Below are 20,396 nucleotides of genomic sequence, written 5' to 3' on the forward strand. Positions count from 1 at the left end.
TTAGTTTAAAATAGATTTATGAAGATGGATTTGATAGTAAAAACGTTAACGAGTTAAAAATTTAATTAGTAAAGACACTTGTTTTCACACAGTTAAGTCTACAGTAATTGTTTGGTATTCTATGACCAACCATTGAATTTTATTTTCAGGTTGTCAATATATCCGTGCGTCTATGATTTTTTTAAAATTTATGACACTTAAATGATTTTATTATTCCAGGCAGTTGAGTTATGAAATATGCAATCGCAATATTTTTTTCTTTTAGAATAATGTAGATGAGATCCTGAAGATGGATTTGAGGGTTAAAACGTGCTCCTGGATTCAAAGTTTGGTTAGTAAAGGCACTTCTTTCCAGGCAGTTGAGGTATGGATTTATGTGTCCAGGTTAAAGACAGTTAAAGGTATTTCTTATTCAAGGTAACTTTTTCCACAAAAAAAAACAATTGAACTTTGTAGTGGTTTTTAAGTTATAAACATATTTGATAATGCTTTTTGTAAACAAATAATTTAAAAAAAAAAAAATTGCTTTCTGTTCCATTTTCAAAAAACGCTGAAACCAGTATCAACTCAAATTATTTGAACCTTGAATTGAATTGTCGAATGAATTCTCGAAATAGTGGGCTGCCAAGGCAGTTGTGCATATAGGTCTCCTAATGGACCCGTCATGCCCCACCGGGGGTTACCAGAGCCCAACGGCCTTAGAGAAACCGATAAGGCTCTCTGGTCTAAAGAACTTAAAGTCACTTGGTACACTGAAAAGGCTGCCCAAGTATTTAAACCTGGCGCGCGCGAGTGCTGAGGACTCCCCGACTACATGGTCAATGGTTTCATCCTCCTCACAGCACCATCGGCATTCCGGGTTGTCCGCAATATCGATAGTATAGAGATGGCTTCTAAAGTGCCAGTGACCGGTTAAAAGACCTGTCACTAGCTGAATTTCCCGTCTTTTTAGGTGTAGTAGATTTTTGGTGATACAGGCAGAGAGCCCACCTATGTGCGCTTTGGCCTGTCTCATACCAGGGGACTCAGTCTATCTTCGGTGGGTCCACTTGTCCAGCAGACCCTTCATTGACGCGACCGCAACGTATTTGACGATACCAACTATGGGTTCCGGCCCCATCGGCACATTCGCGGAACCCAGTCTGGCAAGAGAGTTTGCTTCCTCATTACCTGCATGCCATCCAGACGAGCTGGACCCTGCAGCCAACCTGCACCAGTTTTTTCAGGACATTTATACACTCTAGTACAAGCTTGGAGCTTACCTTTGCGGCCGTGATAGCCTTAATGGCAGCTCTGCTGTTTGTGCATATTGATACGACTGTATTGCGGTGTTCGCAGCTTAGGATTTTCTGTTCGCATTTTAATACAGCGAATACTTCGACCTGGAAGACAGTGGCATGCTGCTCCAGCGAGTATGCCCTACTGGTATGTGAGATCCCAACACAAAGCCCTGATCCAGCTCTGTTATTCATTCTGGAGCCATCTGTGTACCAGATGGTCCCCCTGTTTAGCAATGCAGGTCTGTTGGAATGCTGCCACTCCTCTCTGCCTGCAACGTGCGTCACGAATCCCTCGCAGTCCACAGTCACTGGAGCCATGCCCATCAGAAGGAAAGGACATTCTTATATGACCCGTGACCATATTTGAATCTTTGTTATCTAAATTTTCAAGTGTCTCACTTTAGTGGTTTTTCAGTAATAAGCATGCTGGAAACACTTTTTCTGACAAAATCACTTTTTCAAAAAAAAGAAATAATTGCTGTCTGTACAATTTTTCAAAAAACGCTTAAACTCGTAACAAATCAAATTATTTGAAAAATTTTCATCTAAATTTTCAAGTGTCTCACTTTAGTGATTTTTGAGTTATAAGCATGTTGGTAACCCTTTTTGTGACAAAATCCTATTAAAAAAAAAAAAAAAAAAAAAAAAAAAAAAAAAAAATACTGCCCGTTAATTTTTCGAAAAACGCAAAAATAGGTGCAGAGTTTATTATAGAAATTTTTAAATGTCTCACTTTCTTTGTTTTTGAGTTATGGGTATATTATCAACACTAAAAAAAAAATTGCCTTCCTCTAGATTTTTTAAAAAACCCTGAAATAGGCGTCAAGTCAATTTATTTGAACAATTTGGTATACATTTAAACATCAAATAATCCATATACATCAGGTTGAAGGAAGTATTCTAGAGGTACAGAACCAACAAAACTTGGAACTTAGATGCAAAATAACGAAAACTGAGATGCGATTTGTTTGAAAACTCACGACCCTCATGGGTTTGAATAACACTGTTTACTTTTCCTTAAAATACTATTCTAGTGTATCTTATAGACACAATCATAACATTCGTGGTATGCTGTAGAAGTAAATATGAGGAAAAAAAATTAATATCAGTTATATAAAACTTTTCGACTAATTGGTACAAATCCGTCCCGTCATCATTTCAACAACATAAAAGTTACACGGTTAAACGACGCGACGACAGTTTTTGTTTATGCCGATGCAACCGCGGCAGTTAAATTGGATGCGAATTCGGGAAAATTCCTACACAAAGGGGTAAATCTGGATATGCGGAAAACCGCGCTCCAGAAATTTCCGCGAAACGTGTTATTATGCATAAAATATGAATGTAACTTGATGTCTTTTTTTCGAGAGGTTTAAAATTTGAAAATATAATGTTCGGGATAAAATTCGAACTAAATAATATTTATAGCGAAGATAACCTTGAAGGATAGATTTTATTTAAATTAGTTTCCTGAAACGAATAATCCCTGGATACCAAAAAAAGACTTTTATCCCGAAAACTTGGACTTACTTAAAACCAACTCTTCTATATCCAGACCATTAATAAAAGAGATAATTGACTCGACCTCCATCAGTATAACTCCAATGGCTGACATTCACACACACACGCGCCAAATTATAATCAAATTTAAATTTATTCCAAAATTAAACTTGATACAGAAACGAGTCCTCTCCGATCTCTATTAAGCCTTTCTGACCCTAAATTGTATGTTGGTCAAGCCATAATTAAACTGGTATTCATAATCAGGGATAATCACGTTGCACTATTCAAACTGGCCTTGATTAGCATGCGTGGAATATTTTAAAAAAAAATTGTATATTTTTAGAAAGTTTATATCATGTCAGAGGGAAAAAGTTCTTAATTTCTAGGGTGCATTTTGGGAACTTTTGCTCCCTCTGAGGCAATTATTATTTAATTGGAATATATTAGTAGAGCTTAAAAGTTTTTAGTTTATAGTGTGATGTAATGTGATTTTTTATGCTTAAAATTCCATTAAAGGGACATGGAGGGTAACCGAAGTAACGCCTAGCGATATATATTGCGAAAGAAAATCCATCTGTCTGGTATTGAAATCGCTTTTTTACGAGTCGATGCCACATTATGCCGGATATAAATTTTACAATACTTTGTCAGGGTTTTGCTTCGATTTGGGGTTTTCGAGAATTTCAAGATGTTCTTGATAAAACGGATTTTAAGGTGGAAGTTTTCAAGGCATATGTATACGTTTTTTAGTGCTTGAATGGCTGTCAAGTCGTAACTTTATTAATTCAAGCCCCTTGCAACTTTAGATACATTAATGCCAAATTGCCTGGCAAGCGTTTATTGAATAATGCAACAATGCCCAATGATCCTCATAAGTTTGTCCGGAGGAAATGTTGAGCCTTGACACTTTAAGCTGAATTAGGATCGATAAGATTCACCCCAAAACTGAGTAGAAATTTCGTCACCACTGGAACTTAAGTGGAAGTTTTCTCTTTTAAATAAATCACATTTAAAGCGAGTGAGTGATGTAACATGTCCCTTACTTTACCAAAAAATTTACACTTTTCACAGCTTCTTTAAGTGGCAAACAATTTGTCTTAAATAATTTATGATAACCTTCCTAATTATTTTCCACTTAGATGCTAAATATATAAGTTAATTTTACGAAAAATATACCTATTTATACCTTAGGATTATGCATATTGAGCAGCATATATGTTAAAAAATTTCATAGTTATTTCGGCGCAAAAAGCGAATTGCTTGTAAATTGACCCCATCAAGAGTTAGAGCCTATAGCGTTCAAATATAACAATGCCGTACCCTTAGGTTTATAGGGTTTTAAAAATAACATAAAATATATAATAAATGGCTTGACCTTTGCGATTGGGATAGGCCATAATATATAAAGGGCCTACATAAAAAACATTCCACATAGATGATTTTAAACATTTTTATAACTGAAATACTAGGAACGTGAGACACTGACAGTTGTTCAAGTAAATTGATTTGATATAAAGGATCATTAATCAAATGTTAACAAAATTGAATTAAAAACATCGTAAAACAATTGTATAGAAGTTCTAGAAACATTTAAATCAAGACTAATTCACTCGAATCCTACTGAGATTATAAACGGTTTTATTGGTAATTGATGTACGAAAGCCATTAGTAAATTGATTTATTGTTTTAAATGATGATCATTTTTCAAGAATTGGTCAAAAAAAATTTATCCTCAAGTTTAAAAAATCATAAAAAATTCAAATTTAGTCCAATTTAATTGAAATTTGCTAAGCTTAGAAATCGTTGTATTTGTAATCGACGTGTAAAAAACATAAGTAAATTGGTCCAGTATTTTACAAATTATGAATACTTTTCTAAAAGTGGTTCAAAACAATTTAACCTCAAGTTTAAAAATTTATAAAAAATTCAAATTTAAATCAATTTACTTGAAACTTCTCACGGTCAGAAATCGTTCTATTTGTAATCGATGTGCGAAAAAATAAGTAAATCGGCCCATTATTTTTGAAGTTATTAACATTTTTCCAAAAATTATCCAAAAAAATTTTCGTTCAAGTTTAAAAATTAATTAAAAATTCAAATTAAAGCTAATTTACTTAAAACTTACTAGAATTAGAAGTCGTTCTATCTGTAATCGACACGCGAAAACATAAGTAAATTGGTCCATTGTTTGAGAAATTATGAATACTTGAATCCAAAAATGGCTCAAAAAAATGTACCTTCTAATTTAAAAATTTATAAGAAATTCAAATCAAGACTAGTTTACTTGAATTTTACTAGGATCATAAACGATTCTATTAGGAATCAACGTGCAAAAACCATTAGTAAATTGGTTCATTATTTTTAAAATTATAGACATTTTTCCAAAAGTGGTCCAAAAAAAATTTCACTCAAGTTTAAAAGTTCATAAAAAATTCAAATTTAGTCTAATTTAATTAAAATTTGCTAAGCTTAGAAATCGTTGTATTTGTAATTGACGTGTAAAAAACATAAGTAAATTGGTCCAGTATTTTACAAATTATGAACACTTTTCTAAAAGTGGCTCAAAACAATTTACCCTTAAGTTTAAAAATTCATTAGAAATTTATATCAAGACTAGTTTACTTAGAGCTTACTGGGATTAGAAACTGGTCTATTTATAATTGACATACGGAAAGGATAGGTAGATTGGTCTATTATTTTAGAAATAATGAACAGTTTTCCAAAAGTGGTTTAAAACAATTTTGGCTCAAGTTGTATGAAAACTATTAGTAAATTGATTTATTGTGTTTTAAATGATGATTGTTTTTCAAGAATTGGTCAAAAAAAATTTATCCTCAAGTTTAAAAAATCATCAAAAATTCAAATTTAGTCCGATTTAATTGAAATTTGCTAACCTTATAACTCGTTGTATTGGTAATCGACGTGTAAAAAACATAAGTAAATTAGTCCAATATTTTACAAATTATGAACACTTTTGTAAAAGTGGTTCAAAACAATTTACCCTCAAGTTTAAAAATTTATAAAAAATTCAAATTTAGTTCAATTTACTTGAAACTTCTCACGCTTAGAAACCGTTCTGTTTGTAATCGATGTGCGAAAAAATAAGTAAATCGGTCCATTGTTTTTGAAGTTATTAACATTTTTTCAAAAATGGTCCAAAAAAATATAACCTTAAGTTTGAAAATTCATTAGAAATTAAAATCAACAATAATTCACTTAGATCTTACTGGGTTTAGAAACCGTTGTATTTGTAATCGACGTGTAAAAAACATAAGTAAATTGGTCCAGTATTTTACAAATTTTGAACACTTTTCTAAAAGTGGCTCAAAACAATTTACCCTTAAGTTTAAAAATTTATATAAAATTCAAATTTAGTTCAATTTACTTGAAACTTCTCACGATCAGAAGCCGTTCTATTTGTAATCGATGTGCAAAAAAATAAGTAAATCGGTCCAGTATTTTACAAATTATGAACACTTTTCTAAAAGTGGCTCAAAACAATTTATCCTTAAGTTTAAAAATTCATTAGAATTTTATATATTTTCTTCCAAATGAATTTCCAAAATGAACCGTAAAAATAAAATTTTAAATAGTTCATTTTGGAATATCTATTCATTTTTGCGTCGTGTTGCCCTGGTTTTCCAGCCTCGGCTCGTGTTTTTTGCCGCCCTTCCTCCTCTCTGTCTATTGCACAGATGGTACCTATATTAATGTAATTGATATAGTAAATTATTACACTATATATTTTTTTGTTTTTAGCTTTTATATGTTTTTAGGGTTTAATGACTTATTTTCTTAATAATTATTATTGGGAAAGTCTTTATTCTTCTTTTAGTTGTAATTAGGTTAGTATGTTTTAACGGTCTGAGCGGCACATGCGCGCTAGCTCGTGTATGTGTTATCGGTTGTTTTTATAATCGCAGTTCAGTCCGCATTACTCTTAGCATTGTATAAATTCTTGTAATAAAAATATGTAATTTTCTATGTATAATGTTTAAGTGGTAATAAAAGTCTTTTGAATGTGAATTTGAATTTGAATATCAAGACTAGTTTACTTAGAACTTACTGGGATTGGATACTTGCCTTTTTGTAATTGACATACGAAAAGGATGAGTAAATTGGTCTATTATTTTAAAAATTATGAACAGTTTTCCAAAAGTAATAATTTTGGCTCAAGTTTAAAAATTTATAAAAATTTCAAATTCAGTTCAATTTACTTGAAACTTCTCATGATCAGAAACCGTTCTATTTGTAATCGATGTGCGAAAACATAAGTAAATCGGTCCATTATTTTTGAAGTTATTAACATTTTTCCAAAAATGGTCTAAAAAAATATACCCTTAAGTTTAAAAATTCATTAGGAATTAAAATCAAGAGTAATTTACTTAGATCTTACTGGTTTAGAAACCGTTGTATTTGTAAGCGACGTGCAAAAAGCAGAAGTAAATTGGTCCAGTATTTTACAAATTATGAATACTTTTCTAAAAGAGGTTCAAAACAATTTACTCCCAAGTTTAAAAATTTATAAAAAATTCAAATTTAGTTTAATTTACTTGAAACTTCTTACGATCAGAAACCGTTCTATTTGTAATCGATGTGCGAAAACATAAGTAAATCGGTTTATTATTTTTAAAGTTATTAACATTTTTCCAAAAATGGTCCAAAAAAATTTACACTCAAGTTTAAAAATTCATAAAAAAAATCAAAATAAGTCCAATTTACTTGAAGGTTACTGAGATACGAAACCGTTCTATTTGTAATGGACGTGCGAAAAACATAAGTAAATTACTGTGTTACTTTTTAAATTATAAACATTTTTCAACAAAAAGCTAAAAAAAAATGTACCCTCAAGTTTTAAAATTCATAAAAAATTTAAACTTAGTCCGATTTACTTAACACCTCCTGAAATTAAAAACTGTTCTATTTGTAATCGACCAGTGGAAAACGTGAATAAATTGATTTATTATTTTTGAAATTATTAACATTTTTCCAAAAGTAGTCCAAGAAAATTTACACTCAAGTTTGAAAATTCATAAAAAATTCAAAGTTAGTTCAATTTACTTGAAACTTATTGAGATTAAATACCATTGTATTGGTAATCGACTTGTAAAAAATATAAGTAAATTAGTTTAGTATTTTACAAATTATGAACACTTTTCTTAAAGTGGTTAAAAACAATTTACCCTCAAGTTTAAAAATTTATAAAAAAATCAAATTTAGTTCAATTTACTTGAAACTTCTCACAATTAGAAACCGTTCTATTTATAATCGATGTGCGAAAAAATAAGTAAATCGGTCTATTATTTTTAATGTTATTAACATTTTTCCAAAAATGGTCCAAAAAAATATAACCCTAATTTTAAAAACTCATTAGAAATTCAAATCAAGACAAGTTTATTTCAAACTTACTGGGATTAGAAACTGTTCTATTTGTAATTGACACGTAAAAAACATAAGTAAATTGGTCAATTATTTTGGAAATTATGAACACTTTTCTTAAAGTGGTTCAAAAAAATTTGCCCCCAACTTATTTAAATTGTAAATACTTTTCTAAAAGTGGTTTAAAAAATTTACCCTCAATTTTAAAAATTTATAACAAAATCAAATCAAGACAAATTTACTTAAGTTTTACTGCGATTGATAATGGTTCTATTGATAATCAAAGTGCGAAAACCATAAGTAAATTATTCTATTCTTTCTTTAAATTATAAAGATTTTTCAAGAAATGGTTAAAAGAAATGTACCCTCAAGTTTCAAAATTCATAAAAAATTTAAATCTGGTCCGATTTACTTGAGACCTCCTAAAATTAAAAACTATTCTATTTGTAATCGACCAGCGGAACACATGAGTAAATTTGTTAATTTTTTTCGAAATTATTAACATTTTTTCAAAACTAGTCAAAAAAAATGTACGTTTAAGTTTAAAAATGCATTAAAAATTCAAATTAAAGCTAATTTACTTAAAACTTATTAGAATTAGAAGTCGTTCTATCTGTAATGGACACGCGAAAAGATAAGTAAATTGGTACATTGTTTGAGAAATTATGAATACTTGAATCCAAAAATGGCTCAAAAAAATGTACCTTCTAATTTAAAAATTTATAAGAAATTCAAATCAAGACTAGTTTACTTGAATTTTACTAGGATCATAAACGATTCTATTAGGAATCAACGTGCAAAAACCATTAGTAAATTGGTTCATTATTTTTAAAATTATAGACATTTTTCCAAAAGTGGTCCAAAAAAAATTTCACTCAAGTTTAAAAGTTCGTAAAAAATTCAAATTTAGTCTAATTTAATTGAAATTTGCTAAGCTTAGAAATCGTTGTATTTGTAATTGACGTGTAAAAAACATAAGTAAATTGGTCTAGTATTTTACAAATTATGAACACTTTTCTAAAAGTTCCTTAAAACAATTTACCCTTAAGTTTAAAAATTCATTAGAAATTTATATCAAGACTAGTTTACTTAGAGCTTACTGAGATTAGAAACTGGTCTGTTTGTAATTGACACACGGAAAGGATAAGTAAATTGGTCTATTATTTTAGAAATTATGAACACTTTTCCAAGAGTGGTTCAAAACAATTTAGTCTTAAATTTCAAAAATTATAAAAAAATTAAATCAAGACTAATTTACTTGAATTTTACTGCAATTATAACCGATTTTATTGGTAATCAACGCATAAAAATTATAAGTAAATTGGTCCATTATTTTTAAAATTATAAACATTTTTCCAAAAGTAGTCCAAAAAAATCTACACTCAAGTTTAAAAATTCATAAAAAAATCAAAATTAGTTCCATTTACTTAAAACTTGCTGAGATTAGAAATTGTTCTATTTATAATTAACGTTAAAAAAATTAAGTAAATTAGTCCATTATTTTAGAATTTATCAATACTTTACCAAAAGTGGGTTCAAAACAATTTACCCTCAAGTTTAAAAATTAAAAAAAAATCAAATTAAGATTAATTTACTTAAATCTTACTGGACCTATAAAGGCTTCTATTCGCACTTGACGTGTAAAGACCCTATGTAAATTGGTCAATTATTTTCGAATTTATAGAAGTTTTTAAAAATGTGGTCCAAAAAAAAATTTCTCTCAAGTTTAAAAATTCATAAAAAGCTCAAAGTTAGTCCAATTTACTTGAAATTTTAGGGAAATTATAGACGGTTTTATTGACAATCGATGAGCAAAAAAAATTTACTCTTAAGTTTAAAAGTTCATTAAAAATTTAAATCAAAACCAATTTACTCGAAACCAACAGTAATTGTAAAGCGTTTTATTGTCAATCGATGGAAGAAGACCACCAGTAAATTTATTTATTATTTTTGAAACTATGACAGTTTTTCAAAAACGGTCCAAACATACATTAGTATCTTGATTGATAAATTTATAAAGCGTTCTATTGAAAATCGATATGCGAAGACTCTAAGTAACTTAATCCATTATTTTGTCTATAAAGATATAAAAGTTTTTCTAAATAGGGTCCAGAAAATTTTTGTCTGAAGTTTAACAATTCATAAAAAATTTAATATAAGACCAATTGATTCAAAACTTTGTAAGTTTATATATGCTTCTATTGACTATTGAGTGTGAAAACTATAAGTAAAGTGGTCATTTATTTTTGGAATTATGAAGATTTTTTCAAAAAGTGGTCCAAAAATACTACTCTCTAGTTTAATAACTCATTAAAATGTCAAATCACGACCAATTTACTTGAATCTTTCAGGAACTGTCAAGGGTTCTATTGGTAATCGATTTGTAAAGACTCTAAGTAAATTGGTCTATTATTTTTTAAGATATGAAAGTTTTAAACAAAATGGTCCGTGTGAAAAATCACCTTGAAGGCCTAGAAAATATGGAAAAATTGAGATCCCTGAAAGGCATAAAAGATCTCATTAAAAGTCCATAACTCAAATAATAGTACAGTGAGATTCTTAAGAATTGGCATACAAATTGCTCAATGTTTATGAGCTATAATTATAGTAAAATGAACCATCTATGAGATCCCTGGACTAAGACTGAAATTTTAAAAAATACTCAATAACTCAAGTATAGACATTTCTTGGTTTTCAGCCAAAAACCCTCCTTTTTCCACCCTCTTTTCCTTGACTTTTCTTTTCAAGTACGTAACTCGATAGGGAGATATCGAGACGAAATATTCGTTCGTGTTGCAAAAGTTTATCTGGTTTTACGATCAGATTTTAAAAAGAAAAAAAACTGGATAAGAAAAATATGATTGGATTTTATCAGGAACTTAGACGAATGAAAATGGAAAATTTTCTTATTTAGTGGGGAAAAAAAGGGTTTTAACCAACTCACCAATAAACTTGCCTCTTATTTCTTACTAGAAAACGTAAAAACAAAAAAGAAAATGTGTCTTTTGCAACGCTTTATATGGTTTTGCAACTGACATAGAATTATAGCAGAAAAATTGCCTGAATAGGATTTTGTTCTGGACGGCCTTATTTCCTTAAAGCTTATATTGAAGGCATTACACACGAATGATCCGTCATTTGCCAAAATAAATTAGACACCAATAAGTTGCCTCACCTTGCCATTAAATTTGATATCCAGAAAAGTTGTTTTTATATTTCGTTTCAGACTAATCCAATATAAACAACTACAAAGGGAAACTTTGACGAGGAATTCTCGCGACTTGATCAAAAGAAAAATTGAGTTTCGCGCTTGTAGTAAACATCAAAGTTTTATTATCGCGACCGTGGTACAGGAGCGTTAACTACCGATACAATAAAATCTCCCGATTTAATTTTTTTTCTTGTTTCTCTCTCGGGTTACGTCTGAACGGTGTTGAACCACGTAACGGTTTTGACTTAACGCAAGTTTGTTTTTAGTGTGTGTAATTGGCTTGGAATTTTTAAAGTTTGATTAATGAAATTTAAACGTTATTAAAAGTAAGAAAATGAGACACTTGGGAAGTTGTACGATAAATACTCTAATAATTTGATTTGACACTTATTTCAATGTTTATTAAAAAATGTACAGGAAGCAATTTTTTTATAAAGGTTTTTTTTCTCTATACAATATGCCCATATAACTCAGCAAGTAGAAAAATTAGATACTTCAGAATTTGTATGACAATTGCCTAAATAAATCAGCGTTTTTTCAAAAATGTAGTGGAAGCAAATTTTTAATTTTTTTTTTTGGAAAAATGTGCCTGGAACAGGAAACACATTCAACTGTCTTAAATTTAGAAGCATAAGTCTGTTTGGAAACAAGTGCCTTTATTAACCAAATTTTCAATCCAGGAGCACATTTTTACCTCTAAATCCATCTTCAGGGACTCACCTATATTATTCTAAAAGAAGTACAATTGGATATTCAATGGCTCAACTGCCTGGCATAATAAAATCATTTTAATGTTATAAATTAGAAAAAACATATTCATCGGTCATAAAATCATAGATGTACACATAAATTGATTCCCTAGATATGCGTAGAAGTCAATGGTTTAACTGTTTGGTATGCAGTGACTTAACTACCTAGATTTTGTTTGAAAGGGTAATTTTTTAACAAAATGGCATTTGCAACATTCCAAGAACTCAAAAAATTATTTAAAATTCCTGAAAGATTTAGAAATCACGTCGCAAATTTCTAAAAAGCATATAAAGTTACTCCAAAACTCTGGAAACAATTAACAAAAATAAGTAGAAACACAGAAAGTTTTGAAATTTGTATAAAATGTAATAAATTACCTGAAATGAGAGGTTTTCTGGAAAAGATGTAAAAATAGTTATAATACCTGGATTTTGGTTAAAAATAACGCATGGCCTTTTTACTGAGATTATAAAGCGTTCTATTGGTAATCGATGCGCGAAAACCATAAGTAAATTGGTCAATTATTTTTGAAATTATAGAGGTTTTCCAAAAAAATCGTATTCAGTCCTGAATATCTTAAATTTAGAATGCATTACTTTAATAATATACTTTTGAACCTTTTCCAAAGGTTCTATTGCCGTCTTTCATGCAGCCCTCCAAATTGAAATACCATAATTGATGATTAATGAATAAAAAATACTTTTAACTAGCTCTTTATTTAAAATTTGTCTTAATTCAAAAAATTTATAAATAATTTTATTGTGTTGTAATCAATATCTATATTCCACTTCGGATTTTGATCAAAATAAACAGCAATATATTTTACTGACTCTATTCTTAATCTTACAATTCTATAAACAATCCAAATTACAATCTGAGTTATGCAAAATTAAATAATCTATTTTGGTAAGGCCTCTATTATTTAATGAAAAAGTTACGAAATAAGTTTTCTTTGTATTCACACATAATAGAGTCACACTAAGAACCTTGTGGTACACCAAAATCTATTTTAAACTACTGATAAACTGCTAAAAACATAATTCACTTTGGTTTTTTGATATTTGTCAGACAAATAAAATTTTAAAAGCCTTACATTGGTCTAGAAAAATAGCAATTGGTTTAAATTTCTTAATAATACTTATATAAAACTACTTATTATTCTATTAGAAAATTCTTAAAGTTATACAATGCATTCTCAGTATTAGAACCAGTCTTAAGTGCAAATTGTGATTGCTTTATTGCACTATTTTTATTAAGGAACTCCATTATTTTAAATTTTAGATGTTAATGGCGTTTATTCAGCCTTATCTCCCCTAACAGGTGTCGAATCAATTTCTTTGGACTGTCATACAAAATTGTAAGCGTCTAACTGTCCCATTTCTTGAGTTATGGGCGTTTGATGGAACCTTTTATGTATTTCAGGAATTTAATTTTTATCCATATTTTCCAGACCTTTGAGGTGATTTTTTTTCTCAGGAATTCCTTATTTTATTACAGGCATTTTAAGTGATTTTGATGAATTTTAGGTCCGAACTTTTAGGTCAGTTTTTTTAATTTTCCAGGATTTAAGGCATTTTTAAATATTATCTACGTGGGTCAGTTACTCCATCTTTCATGCGTATTTTTTAGGATCCTAGGATTGGTTATCAATTAAATATTTTATGGGTATTTAAAGTCATTTTTGGTCCAGACTTTCAGAGGCGTTTTTTCATTTCAATTCAATCTTTTAGAATTAAATTTCTTAAGCATACATATATAATCTGGAAATAATTAAATTTTTTAGCAATAGATGTCTGGAAAAAAATATTTTATTTAATTTTTAAAATGATATACAAACTTCTACCTTAAATGTCTAGAAAAAAATAAAAAAAGTTTTGATTTTTAATTTTCAGGTAATTTTTGGAACATTCAGCATTTTGGATCAAAGTCCCGAAAGAGATGTTAATAATTTAAAGACTTTAATCATTTTTGAATTTTTCCAGGCATTTCTATATCGGGAATTTTTAAATTTTGTTTCTAATGTTTCCAAATTTTTATGTTTGCAAGCATTTATAATCTGAAATAAATTAGATTTTTTATAAGCGTAAAAAAAGTTTTTTTTAAATTTTCAAAAGATATTCAATTTTTGATCTCGAATGTTTGGAAAAAATTAATGATTTCTTCCAGGCAATTGAAACCTGGAAAAATTTTTTTTTTAAAGACGTTTTTCTATTTTTTTTTTCAAATCATTTGAGAGGATCTTTTATGTCTTCCAGAATTTTAAGTAATTTTTTTTCAGGTTTTCCGGGTGATTTTTGAGTCATTGTGCATATTTTTCAGATTAAAGAATCCCTTCTGCTTTAAATTTTTTATGACAAGTTCAGACAAGTTTTTTTGTATACCATATTTTGAAAAACTTTCATAACCTAAAAAATTATAAACTAATTCACTAAGAGTTTTTACAGATTGATTACCAATAAAACTCTTAAAAATCTTTATAAGTTTCAAGTAAATTAGTCTTGAATTGAATTTTTTATGAACTTTTAAACATGAGAGTAAATTTTTTATAAATTCAAAAATAATTCACCAAACTATTTATGGTTTTCATATGTCGATTATCAATAGATTGTCTTATAATTTCGGTAAATTTTAAGTAAACTGGTCATGATTTAAGTTTTTTATGAATTTTTAAACTTGAGGGTAAATTGTTTGAAGCATTTTTTTGAAAACTTCCATAATTAAAAAAATAATTGATCAATTTACATACGGTTTTCATACATCGATTACCAATAAAACGTTTTATAATTCTGGAAAATTTCAATAAAATATGTCTTAGTTAAAATTTTTTTAAAATTTTCAAACTTGACAGTAATTTTTTTGGACCACTTTTTGATGAACTTCTATAAATTCAAAAATAATTAACCAAATTACTTACAATTTTCTCACGTCGATAAACAATAGAATTCTTTATATTCTTAGTAGCTTTTAAACAAATTAGTCTTGATTTAATTTTCTTAAAGAATTTTTTAATTTGAGAGTAAATTGTTTGGACCACTTTTTAAAAAACTTTTATAAATTTTAAGATAACTGACCAATTTACTTATTGTTTTCGCACATCGATTATTAATAGAACGCTTTATAATTCCAGTAAGTTTTAAGTAAATTAGTCGTTATTTGAATTTTTTATGAATTTTTAAACTTGGGAGTAATTTTTTCCAGTTCTTTTGATAATCTTTGAGTCACTTTCTTTTACTTCTTCTTTGTATTCACATTTTTTTTGCGAGGGTCAGTTCTTTCATCTTTCAAGCATATTTTTCCAGACTTTAAATTAGTTGCCAATTTAATTTTTTTAGCACTTTTTCCGAGTATTTAAAGTAATTTTTGTTCTAGGATTTCAGAAACGTTTTTCCTTTTTAAATTTTATCATCATTTGATGGAATCTTTAATATTTACATTTTTAGGAATTTAAAACTTGGAAAAGAGCAAATTTTTTTAAGATATAGATGCCCGAAAAGTTATTTTCTTTTCAATTTTGAAATAATATTTAAAATTCTATTCTAAGTGCCTTGAATAAAATTATGATTTTTAATTTTCAAGCAATCCTTGGAAAATTCAGTATTTTGGGTCCTGGAATGAATAATGGATGAACAACGTTTTGCTACAGAAGCTTGGAAATAACAAATAATTTAATAATTTTTCCAGGCATTTCTGGTTTTGAGAAACTTTGAATTTTATATCTAATGTTTCTAAATGATTGCGAAAGAAATTGAATTCGTTTACTTTATCTGAAAAAAAACAAGATTTTTTTAAATCAAATTTGTAGAAAAAATTATAGATTTTTTGCAGGCAATTGAAACCTGGAAAAAATGTGGAATTTTTTCTTTATTTTGTTGAAATGAATACCTAGAACGAACAGTTTAGTATTATGGTTCATATGGTTTGATTGAATAACAAATTTAAGTATTTCTGAATTTTTTCCAGGCATTTATAACCTGAAAGATTTCAGAGACATTTTCTCACTTTATTTCAATCATTTTTAATCAAATTTAATTCAATGAGTTTTAAGTAATTTTTCCAGATTTTTGGGGTGCTTTCCGTGATTTTTGAGTCATTTTCAGTATGTGTTCCAAGTAAAATAATTGGACTTGATTTAAATTTTTTATTGACTTGACTTAACTTCAGAGAAGTTTTTTTCTGGAACAAATTTTAAAAAATTCATAAATTATAACTTAATAAGGGCTTTTGCAAATCGATTACCAACAAAACGCTTCTCATAAGTTTCAAGTAAATTGGTCCTGATTTGAATTTTTTATGAATTTTTAAACTGGAGTAATTTTCTTGAACCACGTAAAACTTCCTTAAATGAAAAAAATAATTGATCAATTCACATACGGTTTTCACACATTGATTAGCAATAAAATGTTATATATTCTTAGTAAATTTTAAGCAAATTTGTCTTAATTTAATTTTTTTAAAGAATTTTTAAATTTGAGTGTAAATTGTTTGGACCTAGTTCGGGGTGTAAGGATTGTGTTGACGAAAGACAATATTTTTTTAATATATACTCAATATTTAATATGCAAAAAAAAAATACATTTTATGACTCAATAATCATTACCATGCACTGTTTAGGTAACATCCGAGTTATATTCATGGTGATATAAAAGAGCCTTCAAAGTTCTTCAGGCTACTTTGAAATTCCATCTTCTCTTTCAACTGCCTGGACTAATATAACCAAAAAGATATTTGCCATACTGCAATTTGTGGATCTTGTCCCTTTGTTACAGAAACAGCTGCAGTGACATTCAGTCTTCTGAAGATATAGATTGCATACACAGGTCTTATCAAAAGAATTTTTTTCAATTTCGAGAGTTACCAGCACTTCAATAGGCAGATATTTAGTACTAATTATATTATCTCTTAGATCTCAGCTTTAAAAAGAAATTAAATAGCCAGTATTACATTTGCCATTCTACAATTGAATTCGGCACTCAATCGAACTGGTGAATTCTTGGATCTTGTCACTTTGTTGTAAAGACAACTTTGTTATATACACACTCAAGATTAAGTAAATTCTTACTTTGGGTCTCTCATGAGAGCCATTATATATTTCAATATTTAAGGTAATTTAAACACAACATCCAAAGACGTATTGTGGGTGAAAAGTCACTTTGTCCCGAACTAAATTGCCCTCCTTTGTAAAATCACCGTTCAAAGCTGACGCAATATTGACCGGAAATCCGATGGGTCTTATCTATTTACTTGCCCGGCACACATCTTTTGTCCCTTCGAAATATCTTTCAGAGGAGGTTGGCAACTATGTTACGACCAATCGAAGTATTTATTTAAACGATTCAACGCGCTTTTTAACAAGCAAAATGACACTTTTTTTCCAGTAAAAAAAAATGCTCACTTACGTGGTACTCCCCCAAGACAGTATTTGTCAAACTAATTAGCACCCAATGTCAATATAGTAAAATTAGTTCATATATGCTAACGACATTACCTTTCTATTTAAGAAGCGCTCGTACGATTAATTTTAACGTGTGTGAGTATGGCAACATTAAATTTATAAAATCAGTTGCATTTAGTTCTAACGTGGGTCACGTATTAACGCTCACCATTTTAATCTTAATTAAGTTAAATGAATTAATCATTGGGACTATAAAGGGCTTATCCCAGTCGTATAATTGAAACGGTAAAATTTAATGAGATAAGGGATATACATACATACACTTCTGAGGATATTAATTAATTTTTATTAGAGGTGCATGTGTATTTTTTTTACGATTAGTTTAATCGTCACACCAGTCTAATTTTTTTTAAAAATTATTATTTATAATAGTATAAGGTTTAAAAGAATTTGCTTTACAAATGTTAATTTTGGTCCTGTCCAGGCGAAAAACACATTTGCCATTCTGCAAATGAATTCGACACTTAAGCGAATTGGTGAGCATTCGTTTACTAATTAATCAGTACAGATTAAAAATTACGTTTTTGATGGTATTTAGATGATACAAAATGTTTTGAATGAACATGATGAGACTATTTCATTTCCTTCTATGAAAAACATCTGATCCTAGTCAAACTATGGCATCATTAGTATGCATTATTAATGACTTTTTTCCCATACACGCCTTGCTAGAGTTCATTAATAAAAAACAAAAAAAAATGCGTCTAAAATAAATTACTTTCTCTGAAAGAAGTAGATTTTTCAATTCTTTCAATTGGGAGATACTTAATGACCAGTTTAAACCCGAGAAATAAATAAAAAATTGAGTGAAATAAGCTCTTTTCTTTAAACAGTCATTAGATCGACTAAGAATGGCACAGGTTCGTGACAACCCTTTTGACCTTTAAAAGTTACCTTGGAGTTTAATTAATTAATTATAAATATTCTCTTTTATTAATTAGGAAGCAAATAATGTGCAATAAAATTATAAATTTCCTCTTACAACGCGCAAATAACTTAAACGTTGAAACTCATAAATCGAAACTTTAAACTGCTTACAGTCGCCCCCTTTTTAATGCCATTTGTTTCGTCGAAGTTCTCGCTGATATATTATTTAATTTTCGAGAGAGAGAGAGAGTTTATGATAATAAAAATTTCCAATTTTGTTATTTAGTATTAAATTTTATATCGGAACTGAGTAAATTCGGATTAATTAAACGCGCACACACCTCCCATGACAGCCGATAGCGGATCAAATATTTTATTATAAAGGGATTTACATATTACAATTCCGGGGAATTTTTAATGCTCAATTTTGATTTTAAAGGTTTTCATTATCGTTTTTTTCAGATAATTTATTTTTTTTGCATGGAATTAAATTATAATTGGAAATATGAGTCCATGGCTCAATTGCCTGGTATCAAGGTCCCTTACTAATCAAATTTTCAATATGGAAGCTCGTTTTTACCCTCAAATCTATCTGTAGAAACTCTGAATAGAAATATGAAATATGTTATAATGCGTTACATTTTTTGACTCAAAAACTAGGAAAGTGAGACACTTGAGGGTTTGAATGACTTGATGAAAAATTTATAAAAAAATTAAATCAACACTAATTTACTGGAAACTTACTGGAATTATATAGCGTTCCATGGGTAATTGATGCGCGAAAACCATAAGTAAATTGGTCAATTATTTTTGCAATAATGGAAGTTTTTGAACAGGTGGTCTGAAAAATTACTCTCAAGTTTAAAAATTCATAAAAAATTTAAATAATGACTAATTTACTTGAAAGGAACTGCAATTATAAACCGTTCTATTGGTAATCGACGTGTATAAACGATAAGTAAATTGGTCAGAATTTATAAAAGTTTTTCAAAAAGTGGTCCAAAGAATTTACTCTCACATTTAAAAACTCTTTAAAAAATTTAAATTAAAACAAATTTGCTTAAAATTTACTAAGAATATATAACATTTTATTGCTAATCAATGTGTAAAAACCCTATGTGAATTGATCAATTATTTTTTTAATTTCTGGAAGTTCTATTACGTGGTTCAAGAAAATTACTCCCCAGTTTAAAAATTCAGAAAAAAATCAAATCAGGAGCAATTTACTTAAAACTTATGAGAGGCGTTTTATTGGTAATCGATTTGCGAAAGCCCTAATTAACTTATGAATTTTTTAAAATTTGTTCCAGAAAAAAACTTGTGTGAAGTTAAGTCAAGTCAATAAAAAATTTAAATCAAGACCAATTATCTTACTTGGTACACATACTGAAAATGACTCAAAAATCACGGAAAGCACCCCAAAAATCTGGAAAAATTACTTAAAACTCATTGAATTAAATTTGATTAAAAATGATTGAAATAAAGTGAGAAAATGTCTCTGAAATCTTCCAGGTTATAAATGCCTGGAAAAAAATCAGAAATAGTTAAATTTGTTATTCAATCCAACCATAATACTAAAAATCTAAAATAAAATAAGAAAGTTTATAATTTTTATATAAAAAATATTTTGTTCCTTCCAGGTATTGATTTCAAGAAAATAAAGAAAAAAATCCACATTTTTTCCAGGTTTCAATTGCCTGCAAAAAAACAATAATTTTTTTTTACAAATTAAATTATTAGATATAAAATTCAAAATTTTCCAAAACCAGAAATGCCTGGAAAATTATTAATTTATTTGTTATTTCCAAGCTTTTGTAGCAAAACATTATTCATCCATTATCCATTCCAGGACCCAAAATACTAAATTTTCCAAAACCATAAATAATTTGAAGAATTATTTTTGAATTTATGAAAGTTTTTAAATGTACTAATATAGGACATATAAATATGCTAC

General features: G+C 28.5%; 2 protein-coding genes across 3 annotated transcripts in view; both read right to left on the minus strand.

The window, feature by feature from the left end:
* The window catches only part of LOC126737954 (globin-2B), a 278,580-nt gene that overhangs the window by 131,515 nt on the left and 126,669 nt on the right, over window positions 1-20,396 (minus strand). The gene's annotated exons all lie outside the window — the stretch shown is intronic.
* LOC126737950 (neuropeptide CCHamide-1 receptor) overlaps window positions 1-20,396 on the minus strand; it is a 68,619-nt gene that overhangs the window by 28,834 nt on the left and 19,389 nt on the right. Inside the window, exon 1 of one of the 2 annotated variants that reach the window (XM_050443071.1) lies at window positions 11,338-11,517. The exons of the other annotated variant lie outside the window; for it this stretch is intronic. The gene's annotated coding sequence lies outside the window, so the exon portion shown is untranslated. Of the gene's footprint in view, window positions 1-11,337; window positions 11,518-20,396 lie in introns of those variants that run through there. 2 annotated transcript variants of the gene reach the window in all.

The sequence above is a fragment of the Anthonomus grandis genome, chromosome 6 (assembly GCF_022605725.1).
Source record: "Anthonomus grandis grandis chromosome 6, icAntGran1.3, whole genome shotgun sequence".
NCBI classification, from domain to species: Eukaryota; Metazoa; Arthropoda; class Insecta; order Coleoptera; family Curculionidae; genus Anthonomus; species Anthonomus grandis.